This window comes from Poecile atricapillus, chromosome Z (assembly GCF_030490865.1).
Source record: "Poecile atricapillus isolate bPoeAtr1 chromosome Z, bPoeAtr1.hap1, whole genome shotgun sequence".
NCBI lineage: Eukaryota > Metazoa > Chordata > Aves > Passeriformes > Paridae > Poecile > Poecile atricapillus.
In genome coordinates, this window is record NC_081289.1 from 92,807,405 (window position 1) to 92,827,162 (window position 19,758).

The 19,758-nt window shown below is 42.6% G+C and overlaps 1 protein-coding gene across 1 annotated transcript in view; it reads right to left on the bottom strand.

Moving 5' to 3' along the window:
• Window positions 1-19,555, bottom strand: part of KIAA1958 (KIAA1958 ortholog) — a 55,777-nt gene extending 36,222 nt beyond the window's left edge. Inside the window, exon 1 of the mRNA XM_058827519.1 lies at window positions 19,471-19,555. The gene's annotated coding sequence lies outside the window, so the exon portion shown is untranslated. The remainder of the gene's footprint in view (window positions 1-19,470) is intronic.
• Window positions 19,556-19,758: the final 203 nt, after the last annotated feature.

Sequence of the window (19,758 nt, forward strand, 5' to 3'; positions counted from 1 at the left end):
CAGGGTGTTGGTAGCAGTCCAATTAAATGGTGGCTGCAGTCCTCCTGGAGTGATAGATGTGGTTCTGTTGAAGCAGTGATCCTGCAGAAGGGTGTAGTTAACCTCTGAAGCTGCTGTGGTGATGTAGAACAGTATGGTCTTCCTCTGGGAATCCAGTGGAAAAAGGCTGACTATGCTGTTCTAAATATCAGATTATATCCAGGTAGGAATGCTTGGCTCCTCCCCCTGGGTGGAGCATCTGACAATGGGATGATGTAATTTTATCAGCCATGCAGTGACACTCAATGGCCCATTAACAGAAGATTTCCCCCTGGAGGGAGGATGGGTTGTGGAAGAGATAAAGAACACTGCCACACCTGGTTTTAACAGCTAGCCCATTAACAGAAGATAACTCCCCCTGAAGTTATGAGGGATGGGTCATGGAAGAGATAAAGACTGTTGGTTTCAACAGATGGTAATAGAATACATACTTTTGGTTACATCTTGCATTGCAACCTAAGACACTAGGCAAGTACTGGAGCTTTGGCCAAAAGAACTAAATGCATGTTCTCAAGCAAGCACAGTTCTTATTAACATCAGTGCAGGATTTGGCATGCCAAACATGTAGCTATAAGGAAAGGTGCATAATTAAGAAGGGGAAGCTCCAGAATATTCAACTGGCATGCAAAAGACTTCAGAAGAAGAGCTCTACCTGTTATGGAGGACTCAAGTCTAACAAACTCTCACTTATTTCCTCTTAGAGATTCAAAACCCAAAATGTAGCCTTTGGACAACTGAAATTCAGAACAACGTGCTACATACACTGCTGAATGTTTGGCAAAGTCAGTGAAAACAAGACTGAGTAAATCACAGGACCAGTTAAGTGGAAGCAGGTATGTAAGAAAAAACATTCATATATGGAGCTATTGGATATATTGTTACATAGTTGCATCACATCTCTTCATTATCCTGTGCATGCCCCATTCCTGGAAGTGTTCAAGGCCAAGTGGGATGGGGCTCTGAGTAACCTGATCTAGTGAGTGGCATCCCTGTCCATGGTATCCCCATCCAGAGGGGGTTGGAACTAGATCTTTAATCCCTTCTAAGATTTTGTGATTTATTAAAGTCTGTTCTTGTTATGCGTTATTAGTACTGGACTTATTGCACAAAAATAGATGAGAAATTCCTTCCAAAATTACCCATTTCTCTTCATACTGGTTCACTTCATTAGAGTGAGAAATGGCCCTAGACATAATGCGTGCTAGTATAAACAGCTAAATGCATCCTGACAAACTTCTTAGTCTCCAGAAAGATAATTTTAAAAAAATCAAACCCATAATTTTTTCTCCTCTCCTCTCCTCTCCTCTCCTCTCCTCTCCTCTCCTCTCCTCTCCTCTCCTCTCCTCTCCTCTCCTCTCCTCTCCTCTCCTCTCCTCTCCTCTCCTCTCCTCTCCTCTCCTCTCCTCTCCTCTCCTCTCCTCTCCTCTCCTCTCCTCTCCTCTCCTCTCCTCTCCTCTCCTCTCCTCTCCTCTCCTCTCCTCTCCTCTCCTCTCCTCTCCTCTCCTCTCCTCTCCTCTCCTCTCCTCTCCTCTCCTCTCCTCTCCTCTCCTCTCCTCTCCTCTCCTCTCCTCTCCTCTCCTCTCCTCTCCTCCCCTCCCCTCCCCTCCCCTCCCCTCCCCTCCCCTCCCCTCCCCTCCCATCGAGTCTCCTCACACTGTGGGTAACACAGAGCTTTCTAACATAGTAATTATCAATTTAATCTTTGAAAACATTTTCTGCAAGGACATGCACAGATTAAATATTCATTCATTCATTCAACTGTGTCATGAAGTATATTTGCATTTAAAACCTGTCAGATGTCTTGCACACAGCAGACATCTGGACATGTCTTGTTTGAAGAAATAAAACAGAACCTAGAAGAGCTATTTTGGAATTATAGTGAGGAATGACACAGGATCTGACTTAGAAATTAGAACCCAAAATAAAAAGGTGAAAAAGAACATGCTGACATTTATACAGGATGTATGTATACTGAACTGCCCTGACCAGTTTCCTTTAATTTCTGCTGACATTTTTCCAATTGGATTTCACTGGAAATGCACTTAGACAGTTTCATCTTCTCCCAGAAAGAGTTGTCTCAGTCAAAACTCCTGATTATTTACTAGCATGTTGAGTCCAAAACAGAAAAATCTCTGCTGGGAATTCCTGTATTGATGCTTCGCACCACTCTTGAGGCATCTGAAAACAAGGCTGGCTCCTTCTAGTTGCAAAGTGTGACCAGTGAGATACAGGTGGGGGGACAACAATGAAAATTATTACCACCATACTCAGCAGTGATGATGTTGTCACATCTCTCTAGATAGCAGCACTTCTGAATCTGCCAAGGCATGACATACTCTAGCCCTTCTGCAAATTGTCAATGCTGGAGCAACCTCATAAAGCCAGAGGGACAATTACCCTTTGTCTTACACCACATCTGGGTCTTGAGCTGAATTTCACCTTCTGTTGCACTGACAGTATTTCACCTTTACCTGCAGGTATCTCAGCAGTCACTGTGCTACTTACAAGTCAGGAGAAAACAGAATCTTCCAGATCTCAATGGCGGTTCCTGTCATATGTTCACACACACACACTTTTACCTGCTCAGTTGCAAGTAAAAGGTGCATGTTGGCACCAAAGAGAAAGATGGAAGTACTGTTTGAGTATTACCACTGAAAAATGTCCCCTGTTCAACCTCCAAACCCTTCTGATGCTGTCACTGCAGTCTAAGATTTCAACAGCATTTGTATGAGAGTACATTGAAGGGTCTGAGCAAGCTGGCATCTCCAGCCACAGTCCCATGATGTGTACAAAGCCAAAGACAATGCTGTGAGCCAACCCTTAGCAAAGCAGCCCCCTGTGTGGGGACCTTGCTGGTGTGCCAAATGGAAGAGTACGTTTTACTTGCTGTCCTGGGAGGGACAACATGCCCCTGTCCTGGCTAGACAGAAGGCTGGACACAATTTCTGACCCACACTTTCCTGCAGCAACAGAAATTCTGCCACACACAACAGGTGAATGCACTTAAGTCTTGTAGGACAGACATACACGTTGCTTCTTGTGTCATCTACACTGTGGACAAGATGATCTTTCTACAATCGCTTTTTAACATGTAACTTAATTTCATTAGAGCAGAAATGTAAGTACTGAAATGCTGCTTCTGATGAGGCATGAATGCTGGCACTTTTGTAACTTTTCCTCTTTGCAGCATATAACTGCCCATGACCACAGGAAAAATAGCACAGAAACAAAGCACTCAAAGGCTTTACAAAACACAGGACATCTGAGAAGTCTGAGCAACCAAAATTAGATTTGCAGAAGGCAAGCTCCACAGTTTTGTAAGGCCAAGCAGCAGCATGAGACAAAACTGAACAGCTCTGTTCTCCCTTTAAATGTCTTTCATGAAACTGCTTTTAGATCAGTTAAAAACAAGAAGTCCTTCAATTTGGCCCTCGGAGATGGAAGTGTGTCCAACCTTTGTTAAAACCAGGTTTCATTTCAAGCTGCACCACACCATATTACAGAGGAGTCTATTCCCATGGTTGCTAAAGCAAGTAAAACGCTGAGGGACATGAAGAGAAATTTAGCCTACTTTCTGTCTGCCAGACTGGAACAAATGGACTTAGGAATACTTCTAAAAGAGATGCAAACAAAAATAAAGCCTCTCACAGCATTTTAAAAGGTCTGTGTGTAGAGTAGCTGTGCAATACAAGGATAAATCTGCCAAGGACAAAGAGGGAAGAAATTAAAATCTCTTGGCTGTACAGTTTTGGAAGATGATAGATAGGAAAAAGGCAGTCAAAAGATTTCTCTCTCTGCAGTGCAGCTGTGCAAGTTAAACATTTCATAGCTGTTGAAAGAGCTATGTAGAAAAAAGTTGAAAGAGCACTGTATTTGGTAACTAGCCATTAATTAATTTTTTTTAAACATAAATATTCTGGTTGTTCTCATCCAGACTCCAGTCCTCTAGACTAGGCAAGATGGACAGCACAGGGCAAGGGGAAGGAGAACAGCCTCTGGGACAAAGGCACCATTCTGTGCCAGTAACTAGAAGTGATACTTGAGCCAACCATGTGAAGGTACAAGACATGCAAAAGAAACCCACTCTGGCATTGCTCTCCAGTGCATGGAGATCACTCAGGCCAGTGGCAACAGGTGAGAGCATTGGAAACTACCTTGCCAGTAGGCAGAGGGTGCTTGGTGAGACTGACCCTGCTCACCTGGGTGGCTGCAAATGCTTATCACTCAAACATGGTGCAAATCTGAACCACAGCCACTGCTGGGCAGCATCCAATAATGTGGCTGTATGTATTAGCTTCATGCTTTACAAATAGCCAGTTCACTTTCTTTACCTACGGAATATTTGTGAAGCCAGTAATGTACAAAGTCTATGGCACCAGCAGTTAACATTAGGAAAAGACTGATTTAAGAAATGAATGTAAGCAAAAGGCTACCAAAATGCCCCAAAAACATATATATATTAAAACAGATGTTCATAAAGAAGACAAGTGGTAATGTCTAAACCACTGCACTTAGCTTCTCAGTGAAATAGAGCAGCACTTTCACCTGCCTCTGCTTTAACAAGTGCTTCCACAGAAATTTAAAGACCAACTTTAAAAATTTCTATTAAGAAATACACCCTTAACCCAGATGTTTAAATCAAATACTCACTGCCAATTTCAGCAAAGGTCACATGTGCCTGCAACTTTCTTAATTCCTCCTCATAGCATCTGACTGCTATTTGTTGTCAACATTTATACATTAAACATTAAAACATTTATGTTTTACCATACAGGATAACAGCATGCAGAAATATTTGAGCCATCTAGATCCACCCAGAGGGACTGGTAGAAAGCAATGTGAAAGTTTCCAGCATGACTCAATTTCATTAGCTTCCTTCAGCCCCTGCACCTTCATGGCACATGCTGCTGCCACGTAAATCACTGCCACATGGCATTCCAAGTTGACAGCCATATGCCAGATCCTGAGAGATGCACAGTGAGGACATTCCCTTGATCTTCCTTGTACCTTCCCGTTAATGGAACACTAAATTCCTTTGCCACTAAGGTTAACAAGAAAGATGTAACTCACTAGAGTGATAGTTTGCACAGTCTTGAAAGCAGAGGGGATTTTGGTCTGGTGCAACAGCTGGAGCAGCATGTGTTCTCCTTGCTGTGCAGCATAGAGGGAGAGTTGGGAGCTATCTTGGTGAGCTTGGTATGCATAGATGCCTGCAAAATTAAATTCACAATCCTTTTAAACCTTCTCAAACCATCCTCATGACAGAAAAATCAAGATTGCCCTTTATGGCAGTTTCTAGTGTTAACTGTGAAACACAAGCTGGCAACCAGACAGGCCAAGGGTTTTATTTTCAGCAGTTCCTGAAAAACTGTTCTCTCCAGCAGTCTCAGACTTCCCACTCACATCCCACTCAATCCCCAACATGCACATCAGCAACCTTTATGAACACAAAACAAAACAAAATAAAGCAGGATTTTGTCAGAACAAATATTGTCTTGCCACAACTGTCCACCTAGTTACTGTGTACTCCTCTAGCATAACAAACAGCTGCATCCCATAAGAAAGAGCAAAATAACTTTCTGTCAGCAAAATGCAAGCTTATTGCTTTGCATGGACAAACCTGGTGCATGCTTCAAGTGCAGTAGAGTGCATAAGGTTCAAATACACTACACACATCAACCTGAATTTCCTGATAAGCATCAAGCAGCTCCAGGTAGCCCTTACATTGCCCATTTTTTATTTTTGCTGTTTAGCTGCAGCCCCTTTCTACTCAAGGTGTCACTAAGACACCAGCCTCAAAAAGACACTGCGGAATATTGTTCTCTCCTTTTAGTAGGAAAATACTATTGCTTTAACCCTGCCTGTGGGGAAGGGGTTTTTGTGTCTCATTTCCACCACAGGGCTAGCTGGTTGGACAATGAGCAGAATCAAGACAGACTATTGTAAAAAGGATTGTGAACCATTCCAAGGGGAAGTGTAATCTCCTGTCCATAGAATCTGATTTAAAATTTGGTTTTCTCTTGAAAGATGTATACCAAAATACAGTAAGCTGTGTTAGGAAGCACCAGTCCTGAGCCACATGGCTTTTGAGGAAAACTCAGTTTTAAAGTTCTACCTCATCCTCCCACCTAAACACCACTGTGGCATGTAATCACCTGATTATCTGGTGCACTGGATAGTTTCTTCCATCAGATTATCTCCAACTTGAGGGGCTGGAAACTTTTTCGTATTTTTTGAGTTGTTTTCATTCTTCTCTCATTCTTTCTTTGAGGATATTACTCACACATATTCTTCAGAGTTCTCAAGCATAGTAGATTTCAAAACTTGAGGCTTTTTCCCCTCCACAGTATACTGTGATAATGAACTACCCCAAAACTTGAGCCAGCAGTGCCCTGGCAGCCAGGAGGGCCCCGGTGCCCTGGGGTGCATCAGGCCCAGCATCACAGCCGGGCAAGGGAGGGGATTGTCCTGCTCTGCTCTGAGCTGGGGCAGCCTCACCTTGAGTGCTGGGGACAGCTCTGGGTGCCACAACGCAAAAAAGACATTGAGGTGTTCGGGAGTGTCCAAAGGAGGGCCATGAGGATGGTGAAGGGCCTTGGGGGGAAGCTGTGTGAGGAGTGGCTGAGGTCACTTGGTCTGTTCAGCCTGGAGAAGAGGAGACTGAGGGGAGACCTCACTGCAGTGACAGCTTCCTTGGGAGGGGAAGAGGAGGGGTAAGTACTGATTTATTCTCTGTGGTGACCAGTGACAGGACTCAAGTTAAAAACATGAAGCTGTGTCAGGGGAGGTTTAAGTTGGATATTAGAAAAAAGGTTTTTCATCCAGGGGCTGTTTGGGCACTGGAAGAGGTTCCCCAGGGAAGTGGTCACAGCACCAAACTGACAGAGTTCAAGAAGCATTTGGACAATACTCAGGGACACGGTGTGACCCTTGAGGGTGTCTTGCACAGGGCCAGGATTTGGACTTATCCTGGAGGGTCCCTTCCAACCTACATATTCTATGATTCTGTCAGTCTATGAAGACTGTCTTCCTGCAGTTTCCTGCCCTCGGAGCACAGAAATACTGCTTTCTTTCAGCAGCTGATAACTGCTGCTTTTCATCGTCTTGATATAAAATACTGGGACCATTGCATATTGCAGTCAACTACTAAATGCAAACTTTGGTATTCAATGCCAGAACTATAGCCTTAGCAGAGAAAGCAAATTATCGAGAAAAATATGAGCAAAGGAGTGGTTTACAAAATAAAAGCTTTTCTCAGGCAACTCTTATACAGAAAGTCCAGACAGCATCTCCCTACTCTTCTGATACCAGGCAGATGGTGTGAGTATCAGGTGTCTGCTCTACACTTCTATCAGGTAAAATAAATAATACACAACTAATGCAGAATATCAGTTTCATTCTGTTCGTACTTACTTAAGACTGCACTGCATGCATTACCTTATCTCTAGCTGAATGCAAAACATCTGCCCAAACCCATCACTGGAGACTGAATTAAATTTCCTTGGCAGTAACATTATTATATATGCAGCATGTATACCTAGTGCTGTCTTTTCAATTTTCTATCTTAAGCATCTTGGAAATGTAAAAGCAATTCAATTTGTTGCCTACTCAACTATTTTCTACCTAATTATCTAATGGGTCAAACCATGTGAAAAATGGTAATGTCTCTTTCTTTTGTCAGTCTTCTGACAGAAACCAGGAAAAAAAAATACATCACACACAACAAAACCAAGGCATTGTTTCTCCAATAGTGTGTCACATTAGCAGAAATTTTACTTTGACATCCTCCTGAATTCTCAATTCCTTATAGTATAATTATACATTCAGCAGAAGTGATACACTTATTTTTGAGAAAGTATCTTGTACAAGCAAAGTATAATTAAAAGTAGTGCAGCATTTAACACAAATGCAACCAGAAAGGATCACACTTGAACAACAGTCACAAGGGGAAACTGCCAGACTGCTGATGGCGGTGAGAGTCTTTCACAGTGGTCATTAAGTAGAGACAAAAGGTGAATCAAGCAGATGAAAATGACCTATATAACTTAATTTACTTGACTTTCAATAAAACTTCAACAATATACCTCATGCCTTGGGGACAAGGCATTAATTCTCACAAGAGAATGCAATGGGAACAGCGGACTTTCCTTGATGCATGAGTAGGACCTCTCTGACAGAGGGCTCTGGCGTAAGTCATGGGGCCTGTGCTGGTTTTGGGCCAGGTAGAGTTAATTTTTTTCACAGTAGCTGGTAAGGGGCTGTCTTCTGGATTTGTGCTGAACACAGGGTTGATAATATAGAGACAGTTTTGTTGTTGTGAAGTACTGAGGCCTGAACAACAGGCCCTGAGCCAAAGCTGACCTCTTGATGAACCTATAACAAATGTTATATGATACTTGTATCCGCTCATTAGCAAAATATGCATGATCATTAGCATTATGATATTTGTATCCCCTCATTAGCGGAATATGTAGTGTGATAAGAATGAATTTATCTTTCTGTGTTTAGAGACTGGACAAGGCCATGAAATCAGGCATCTGGCCTCATTTGGAGGTATATGGTCAAAGCCAACTTCCTTGGCTTCTCCTTGAGCCCTGGCCAGGCTTTGGGTAGAACCCAAGAGGAGGATGAAACCAGATGTTTCCATGCTAGAAGGTATGTAAGCTTGTTGTATCCACAGTATAAAAGCCAGCCCGTCTCACAGCGAAAATGGAAACCTCGCTGACAAGTGGACGCACCCTGTAGGATTTCCCAGTTACCAGGAGCGGCTCTCCAGTCCTTCACTTTGACCAGGGCTCCCCAGCTAATGTGTGGATCTGGATGTCGGTAAAGCACTAGGGTAATTGGTAATGTATCTTTCTTAATCACTATAGGCAATCTTTTGTAGTGATGATTAAGTGCATTGCTTAGCTGATCCTTTTGTAACTCTTTGCTGTGTTGAACTGTAGTAAATTACACTTCTTCCTTTAAGTTGGTGCATGTGTCTGTTGTACTAGCCCTGCCCACTGGCAAAATGTATTGCTGAGCAGGGCTTACACAGAGCCAAGGCCTTCTCTGCTGTTTGTACTTCCATGCTGGGGAGGAAGTTGGTGGTGCCTGAGAGGCTGGGAGGAGACACAGCTGGGACAGGGGACCGCAAGGGATCAACGGGATATTCCAGACCATGTGACATCATGCTCAATACATAAAAGTGAGGGGAAGAAGGAGAAAGGGAGGAACATTTGGATTGATGGCATTTGTCTTCCCAAGTAGGCATTACACGTGATGGGGCCCTGCTTTTCTGGAGATGGCTGAACACCTGCCTGCCTCTGGAAAGCAGTGAAATAGTTCCATGTTTTGCTTTCCTTGTGTGCACTGCTTTTGTTTTCCCTATTAAACCACCTTTATCTCAACCCATGAGTTTTTCCAGCTTCTATCCTTATGATTCTCCCCCCGGTCCTGCTGGTGGGGGAGTGAGCAAGTGGCTGTGTGAGGGTTGGCTGGGGTAAAATCATGACAAGAGTCTGGGTCCAACCCTCCCAGTTGCTGGTTGGCTGTGAGGAGGTTTTTACACCAGCCAGTACTGAGACCTCTGCTCAACCCAGTACCAGCAACACTTTTCCTGGGATACCAGCTCTGGACAAAAACTGCAAGACCACAAGAAACTCATTGCACCTATAAAATGCAGTGTTTAAATCTGACAACCCACAAAAACCCCAGAGGAATGTTAGGCTCCTCCACACAAAAGCCCTCTGCACAGCCAAGATGTTCCCACCTATCACCCCTCACCCCATATTAAGACTACCAAAGACTGCCCTAATTTTATGAAAAGATCTGTGTAGTACCATCAAGGCAACCTTGTGTGTCCTGAAAGCCTTTCTATTGACTTGCCAAGCCAGTCCCCAAACCTTGACAATGACATCCATGGGGGCCAGCACAGAGTTTCATTTAGCAGGCTCCAGTTCCTTCCTCCTCATAGGAGTCTCAAGACCATATGCAGATGCTCCTCCGTCTTACTGAGAAGTTCCTTTCGAAGAGTGATGGGATGGTCACCAATTTTTTCTGAAGAGCTACAGTCTCCAACAAGTAAAAGAAAAAAAAAACAACACACAAACCCCAGCTGAAGTGAGAAGAAAAAGACTGACACGCATTAACGAAGGTCACTGCTCAGTGGCCATTCGTTGTGGAACAAAGGGCATTTGATAAAAGGCCAGACATAACCTAATTTACAAATTTACCACAACTATGCTGGAAGGAACAAGCAAACTTATCTTCTAACATAGGACAATGTAGGCAAGTAGTGAAATTCACAGGTGGAGGTAGGCAAGGAAAGAGACTGAACAGCTGATGTCTACATGTGCTCACTAAGCCTTTCTGCTTTTTCACTGTACTGCGACAGTGGTAGTGCATCAACAGTAATGAAGTAAAACACAGAGCAATTTGCTGTGCTCTCACCTTGCTGAAAGGCATACTCCTCATACCCCACGTGGATCTTACAGCTGCAGACAGGGCACCAACATCAGGGCAGAGCCACAAGGGGAACTGCAGCAAGAAAAGAAACCAGTGCCTTCCAGTGAAGGAGCAACTTCTCCACCACCAGGAAAAAAACATTGATCCCACAGGGCCAGTCCTGAGCCTTTAGAATACACACATACATGATGGATCCATACCTCTTTGTTTCATAAAGCCTGCTGAAGTAATTCCAGGTTTTTACCTCCCCCATCTTTACAGTATTATGCCATGTAAATACTCCTGCTCCAGTTAAATGGTGTGTAAACCAAGCTAATCAAACACAGCCAAACTGTTTAATCAGTATCTAGGAGGTCAGCAGAGGCGACACAGTTTTAGAGATGCCTGACTGGAAAGAGGTCACTTAGTAGCTTTACAGAGTTAACTATCCAACAGGAAATACTGAATGTTAACACACACAAACACAAAATGCAATGGTTAATCATGCATATCTTTGATATATGGATCTGTTGCTATTTTTCTTTGACTCCTGGCTAGACCAAAACAAATTTTGGCCATCTTTATCATTCTGTTCAAATGCATACAGCAAATACAGCATGTTAAAGCAGATGCAGCTTTAAATTGAAGCTCTTCTTAAATTGAAGAGAGCTCAATTTAAGTGCAGAATACTTGCAAATAAAAGGCTGGGTGAATAACCAACCTCTGTATAAATTGCCTGCTGCTGTATTTCAGTAATGCTCCACTATATCATGGATCTGTTCCAAAACATGACATTTGCAATGCTCAGTATAATGTATTCTCTTATGGTGAAAAACAAATGGTAAATCCAAATGTACTTTTTTTTTTTTCCCTCTGCCAGGCTACCTTTTTTCTTCCATACATGTGAACGCCTTGCTAAGGAAGGCTCCTGTACATTGCTATACTGAAATCAGTCTCATTGTTTCAGAATAGGTTATTGAACCAGAGGAAAAAAGCTAACTGAAGGACAGACTATTCAGGGGGAGAAAAAAACTTAACAGGAATAAAATGTTTAGAACTTAATTATCTACTTACAAGCATTAATTGACTAGTTCTGTTTCTGAGACTTTAACTGACCTGTATTTTGCTGCATAGTACAATAATGTCCAATATGTTACAGAAATGAGCCCTTAGACTATTCATGGTGAGACAAAGGAGAAAAAAAAATCTACCTTCTGTGTTCATATATACTGCATATATAATTTTCTTCTATATATAAAGAATATAATGGCCTTCTTCACATATCCCCACAATAAGAAACTTCTGTTCCCCAAATCAAGACATATTTGTGAAAACAGAATACCTGACCCAGCCAAAAAATTTTTGTCACCAATATTTCAATCAAATCACACTGCCTGTTCAGCAAACACTTGGCACTCTACCTGACTTTTAGGCTGATGCCAAACAGCAGGCCAGACAAAATGGGTGGAATACTACAAAGCTTGTTTAATTCATAATATTGAGTTCAGAGAAAAATTGTCATTTATGGGGTTCCTAGCTGTACAGTGCTATGAAACAAAGCTGTGTGCAGAAAACAGGATTTAGAAAAAGGTTATGGACACAAGTTACTTGCATGAGGTTTATTTGCATGTCTTGGCTTGGATGCACTAATTTTAATCTTGTAAAGAGAATCTATGTTGAAATGCAACTTGAAATGTACAAGATCTGGAAAATATCCACCTGACAGTGGACAGTTAATAATAAACTTATTATAATAATATTATTGTTACAAGCACAAAACACAACACTTCTTTTTATCTTGCTTATTTCCACAATAGTTGTAGTAATAGTACTTTTGGAAATCGGAGATGGAAATGTTAAACTTCAGTGGTTTGAAATTAAGTCATCAGCACTCATCAAGTCTGGCAAAATTTCTAGGATACGCATATCTGGCACAGACTATGCCAACCACTTTACGGAACAGTTTCAATTGCAATTTACTGGTTACACAATAAATGTTTGCCTCCTGGGTTTAAAAAAATTAACACTGGCACTGTAAGAGCTCAGTTTTTAAAAGCACACCCTTGTTTTTATAGTTACAGATCAGAAAGTTAAAGAAAAGAAACCAGACATCATTCTTCCCCCTAACAAAGCTTAAAAAAAAGACAGCATGAAAACTAAATTTCGAACAGGAAATACTCATTTTCCTTGTTAAACATGAAAAAATAAAGACTCTATAAAAAGCTTTCTGTTACAACAAAATCTGAGCAAATATTTAACTTTAGAGTGTAGAGTGGCATGGCCTGGTATGACTGCAGACTGTCATAGGGGACAATCCACATGATGGAAAAGAGAAAACATTCCACTGCATGAGTAGCTGGACATCTTCTGTACAAAGCTGGCTCAACAGCAAGGATCAAAATCTGACAGATTAAAAAAAAAAAAAAAAAAAAAAAGTGCCAGTTTCTACATTTTGAGAATAGTTCATTAATTTTTTTTTTCATCCTGCAATATTTTGCAAATTCCAAGCTATGACATTTGGAGTGTTACCAGCTAAAATATGCTGGCTCCTTATGGTGTGTTGCAGCAGATTTTGCAAACTATCACAGGGCGATGAGGGTTTTCTCTACAGCTTTGGGAGAACACTTGCAACATAAATACACCCTCTCCCCCCACACTTAGACTGCAAAGATACCAGGAGTATGTGACAGGAGTCTGTGACTTCAGGTTTAAAGAGAGACAAACAGAAAAGCTACACTGCAACACCAAGCATACCAAAAAATAATATTTTCTTAATTTTTGAGCTCTCTCATTCTATTAACTTGCTACACACAACTGCATGAAGTACCTGCTGTAGCCCAGATAAAGTGTAAATACCATGCCAGTGTGTGGTTCAACAAAACGGAGGAGAATTCTCGCCATTCCAGCTTTTATGCTTTTCTGCACCAGCATATCAGATATCAGCACTCCAACAAGACAAAGCTGAAGATATGCCAATTGAGAAATGTTTTCATGTCATCACAGTGTTTTCCTCTTTACGCAACTGACATCCCTCTATTCCCATATCACACTGGCTAATAAGCATGTTTTGATACCTAGCCCTGACCTTCCCTCCTACCAAAAATTGTTCCCTGTCCCATCCACATCAGCCATAGAACAAAGTAACTCCCTTCCCTTTGGACAGCAATTTTTGTTCACTGAAAAGAAAAAGAGACCAAAAAATTTCTGCCCTCATGCTCTGCACAAGTACAATACAGAGAAAAGTGTGTGGTTTCTTTCACTGTATCATTCAGGAATATACTGGATAGGACAGATTCCAGCAGAACCATAGCTTCCTCACCCCATAAGTCAGACACCTTCTGTGCAAGACCTCTATTTTCTCTCTCATCTGACTACAGATCAGGACATGTTTAATAGTAACAACAACAACAACAATAATAATAATAGTAATAATAGTAATGTTAGGTATATGCCAATATATATATTATATATTTAATAATAGTGTAGAACAGAATTTCAAAATAAAATTATATAACATATATATTATTGCTATTATATATGTATATATTTTTATAAATAAGCATAACTTCATATTTGTATGCTATTAATATTTATATATGACACACCTTTACATATTTATAAAATACAACATCAACTATTTTCAGTCACTACTGAAGAACCTATTAAGTGTAGTTTACAGCTTGTAAACCACAGTCCTTGACCACGTGGAAATTTTCACCTGCAAAATACATGTGTGGATTCAGCTGAGGCATACTGGAAACTGTTTTTTAATTTGAGACAGAGAAGGGGGAGATAACAACTTGAAACAGGGTAGCAGTAAAGCTCTGGCCTTTCCTAGGCAGCTGTTGCCTTGGCACTGCTTAAACCTATCTTGGCTTACAGCTAAGAGGTTATTTCCCTGCTTTCCCTGCCCACTTACTGAGCATCCCTTAGGACTTCCCAACACAAAAGGGGTAGGAAAGTGACTCAGATGGGAAAATACCTTTGGCTAGAGATGCACTAAAACAACACTGGTGTTCCTTTAATAAGTAACAATTTTATTTGAAGGAAAACTTACAAATGGTTACTTGCATGAAGGGACACTGTTAGCAAATGACTGCATGGTATTTGCAATATGATATGAGAAAGAGGAAAAAAAGTGAATGGGGGAAGGGGAAGAGAAAGAAAAAGAGATAGAAAGGGAGAGTGAGAGAGATCACTGGCGCTGGATCCAGCCAATGGGTGTCTTTGATGTCCTGAAGTCCCACACAGCGTAGCTCGCTGTCCTTTTTTACCTTTGTTGCTTCGGGCAACCCACCCTCCATGCCTAATAGGGAGGGGGGTGCAAGACAATTTATATGTAAATGAGGAGTATCGGAGTAACAAAGAAATTACAAAGACTGTGGGTGTTGCATAAGGGCTAACAGGACTGTAGTCACCTTAGCACGACTCTGTCTTTAATCTGGTTGATGGCAGCAATAAGGGTCTTCCAGCTCCCCAGGCACACCATCCACACATCTCATGGTGTGCCTCATTGTGTGGCTTCAGTTGCTTCATTTAATTTCACTTTATTTCATTCGAATCATCAATATGAGATCATTAGTGGTTTTGTTTTTCTCCAGCCTTAACCCCATGAGGACCGACAGTGAAATTCCAAATTACTAAAACCAGTTGCTGTCAACTTTAAACATATTTTGAAAAAAACTGCTGTAGAAAATTATTCTATCTTGGAGACCTTTCTTGCCTATTTCTTTCATGGAGATGCAGCTGTTCTTAGGTGACGGGACTGAACAATCAAGCTTTCAAACTATAGCACTGGTGATGCAAGAAAGCTTCCACTGGACTAGATGAGAAGTAAAGTCTCATGTACATTTGGATATTTGATCACTGCTATATGTTTATGTTCCTGTTTTCAAAAAATGTTAGAGATTTTTTTATGCCCGACTGTCCACACTGATCAAAAACACTCACTTTACTGAAGATCACAGTAGAAAACAATAGGGCAGACCATATAAAAAATAAGTAAGAAATAAATTGATGAAATAAACAAACCTGCAGAGAAAATGGGACAGGAATCTCTTTCCTCCCCTTACCTCTTCCAGTCATCTTGTGTACTATTTGTAAAACACACACGTCAAATATTTAAGGTAGGATGACTGCTTTTAGAAAATAATTGCCTTTAACAATGGAAATAAAAACATGCAGGTCACAGTACTCACTCAGTGAATACCATGAATCTAACCCTGTGATTCTGCACTTAGAGGAAAACTTTTGTTCTTGCTTTTCATAGGACTAAAATCCCAAAATGCCAAGGTCCAACAAAACTCTGTGATGTCTCTGAGCTAACGTCAGTCAAGTGAACAAAAGTTTCAGATCCCGCCTGTTGCTAAACAAAAAATAAGAAAAGGAAATGAAGCATGAAAGAACTCTTCAGCAATACAAGGACCATGATAAAAACTTACTGTGCAGAAAATGTGGAAAATACCTGTAGTTGAGAACAGCTCCCAGATCATGCAGAGTAATTTCTTAGCACACTGTCAGGCAAAGCAGAGGTTCTACAAAGATTAAATTAAACTCAGGATCTGAGATAGATACTTTTCACCATATGATTATGAGAAGAAAAAACAATAGTGAAAGTTATCTGCTTACAACCTAATTGTGTACGTATGACTGTGGCTAAATTACAACACCTTCTCACCATGCTGAAGACACTTACTACTTTATTTGTTTCCATTTCGAATGTTTAAGTTTGGACAGTCATATGACCAAGACCTTTTATTTCCTTCAGGAAAAACACAGATGGTCAGTGGCCAGCCAGGAGTGTCATTCAGGAATCTGTGAGGTGTACTCAGTACCACAGAAACAAGAGAGGACTGACACCATGTAATTTCTGTCTTGCAAGAGAATTCATGAACTTGACTAGTAAATAAAGTTCATAAGTCAACAAATCAGAACCAAGGTCAAATAAATGAAGATGAAGCAGCTGGGCTCCACTGGTCCTCTTCCTTATTCATACTACTAAGGTATATACCTTTTGAACTCCTTTAACTTACTATGAAAATCCATCATGGAAACATCTGATACAAAATAATGTTCATTTTTAAATATTTTCCACAGAAATGGATGAGAAAAGGCAATAAAAATTTGCTCTGCTTTTAAGTCACTAACCTTTATCTCACCCTGTTTTACTTTGCAAAAAAGGTGTGCTGCAATAACCTTTGGAAGCAGACTATTATGTTCAACCAGTTACACTTGAATTACCAGATGTATAAGAATCCTCAAGAGGGCCAATTGCCACACACATTTCTGCGAAAGTGCCTTACAAACAGCAGTTAATTTTCACACCACCTCTGTGAGCTGTGTGTGGATGGGTTATCACTCCCAGAGCGCAGATGTTGAGAAACAGTGGCACCACGGAAATGAGCGCCAAGGTCGGGATTACACTTAAAACCTTCAGACCTCTTCTGCCTGCGTTTCATGACTAACAGGGAAGTAAGGCAGAGAGGCATATGGTTGGGAGACTGAAAATACAGAAGGATGTCATTGCTGAAACTCCAAGTCTCCATGGGGTTGCAGTGGGTGGACACATGACAGCCCAGTCAAACTGGCACCAGGGTGAGGTTCACTCGCCTCTTAAGGGAGGTGCAGCTGATGACTGCCAGGTGTGAACACGGCAGCAAACTGCTGCTGTTTTAGGAACTTGTGACTATAAATCCATTATCACTGCATGAATGAAACAGAATTATACTGTGCTTTTGAAACTTTCAGTGAGTTCAGTGGTAGAAAACTTCCTGCTGTAATACCAAGTACCAGTGCATAGATGCATCAGTACAGGAGCAATATCAATATATATTTGGTTACAAAAAAACCTCCAGTTTGCTAACAATGGCTAGAGAAGTACTTGAGCTGTTAGGGTTTCTCCACAAGTTTTAAGTTACTTTCTGAACACCAAGCTATTTTAGTGGAATACAAAGAAAACTTCTGCTACGCTCTTGAGATGAGTTAGTGGCAACAGCAAAAATAGTAACTCCATGGTGTACCTCTCTCACAACAAGTTTTACACTAGATGTAAGACCACCTCCCCTCAACACTTTCTATTAATACTTAAAACCACATCATATAATTTTGACAATTCTTATATCTATTACTTTTCTGGGTGCAAGGTTTTTAAACTTTCAGATTTTCTTGTTAACTTACCTGTGAAGGATTTCAAAGAGCTGATAAACTTGAGCAAAAGGTTGAAAAATAGCTTTTTGCTCAAAGCCACAGGCAAAAGGGGAAGGTGGGCACTAGGCATGACTAAGCCAGGTTGAGCGCCAGGCTCAGCACAGGACAGTAGGTGAGTGAATGAACCGTGTGATTTCCAACTTTTGTGGGTCTTTAGAAGTGGGCAAAAACAGGTTTAACCAAGCCTGAAATGACGTTTGAATAATCAGCCTGAGACAACTGGTAGATTTGACCCCCAGGGCAATTTTTCCCAGCTTCTGGTAAAGCCAGTCAGTCAGAAACGGTCTGAAACCATGCCCGCGGTGCTGTGGGGCAGGCGTGCATCCCCAGTGTGGTGCTGGCTGAGGTTATTAGGTTAATTGCACAATCACGTGAGTACAGCCCTGTTGGTCTGAGCTCTGAATTATATGGAGGAGAACTGAGGAAACTATGAGAGAAACAGGAACTGGTCATTCCTGGCCTGAAAAGACCTTTTGGGGTACTCTGTTTAAAGAAGAAATAAAAATTAAGGAAAACAAGCCCAGGTCCTTTGCTGAGAAGTTGCCATCCAGAACACAGCAAAGGGATGTCATCATTTGTTTCATGCAAGTTGTCACTGCTGCTGTCAAGCACGCTAAGTGCTTAGTCCTATTTCTCTTCAAGTCAACAGAAAAATGAAAAACATTACAGTTTGTGCCAGTTCACAGCCAAGCTTCAGCATCTATAACAGTTTCAGCATTGCAACACCACTGGCAGAGGTTGCACTTCTGAGAACAGAAAGTGGGGGAATGGCAAAGAAGGCAGTCAAAAGCAAACTTCATCGATTAACAATTCAAATGTTGAAAGCCAGACACATACAGGGAAGTCATTTTTACTGAGTGTTTTGTTTTGTTCCTATGACAGATCTTCACTCACTTGAATGGAAACAGCCGTACTCTACATCTAGTACTACTGAACTGCCAGCTGTGTTCAGGAGATATTTATAACCATTAACACTGTAGATGGAAGGTGACTTTTAGCATGTCATAGTTACTCCTCTGGCTGGAGAACAACTGTCTGACAGCTGGAATTGAATTGCAGAAAGCTCAATATATATCTCCATCGTTTTCACTCTTTTCCTTTGCACACAACCATCCCTTCCAAGATTGCTTCTGTTTTCTGGCTTGCCTTACTTCTCCTGCCTCGTCTCGGTGGCAAGCCAAGTTAGTGTGGAGCTGCCTTTCCCAGGGCTCACCCCACTGCCTGCTTGGGCTGGGGACCAGACGGACCCTCGGAGCTCCCCTGCGGACGGTGCCAGAGGGCTCGAACCTCACTTGGGACCGAACCACACCGCCACGCACTTGGCCCCCGGCCCCGTTCTCGGCGCAGCCGGCAGACCCCTGGGGCCCCAAACCACAGCCCCCTGCGCCTGCCCACCTCTATTTCAGCCGGGAGCTGGGAGTGGGAGGGGGGCGGGAGCTGTAAGGGTCACTTTTCTTTTTGCAAGAGGATGCAACGCGGGGCGAGGGGCTCCACTCCGTATGTTGTGACAAACCACGACCCCTCAAGCACCGCTGCCTCCCCCTGTCCTTCATCGGCACGCCCCGTGCAGCCCGGGGGGGCACACCGAGCCCTGCCACTGCACAGCACTCCGCGACAAGGCCGGGGGACCCGTGCCTCTTCTGCGGAGCTTCCAAGAGAGCCCTTGGCCGCGCACAAAGAGAGAGCGAGCCAGACACGGGAGTATCGCCCGCCCCCGCGGCGGGCAGCGCTGGATGCACACACACGCACCCCCGCACACGCATCCACACACACGGTGCGGCCGGGCGGGTCACGTACCTGCAGGTGCCTGTCCGTGGGAGCGCGGGGCGGGGAGCTGTGCTATATCGCCCGTATTGCATGGGGGGATGAGGGCGATATCGTTCGGGGGCTGGGGCGGGGGGGGCTGCTCTGCTCCCTCCGCCCTCTTCCTACTCCTCCTCCCCGCGGAGTGTGCGGGGGTGTGTGGTACTCCGCGCCGGAGGAGGCAGCGGCGGGCTCCTGCTCCTGTCAGCCACCGGAAACCGGCGCCCGGTCCCCCGCACCGCAGGAAGTGTGCAATGGCACACCCGCACACCGGTCCGGACT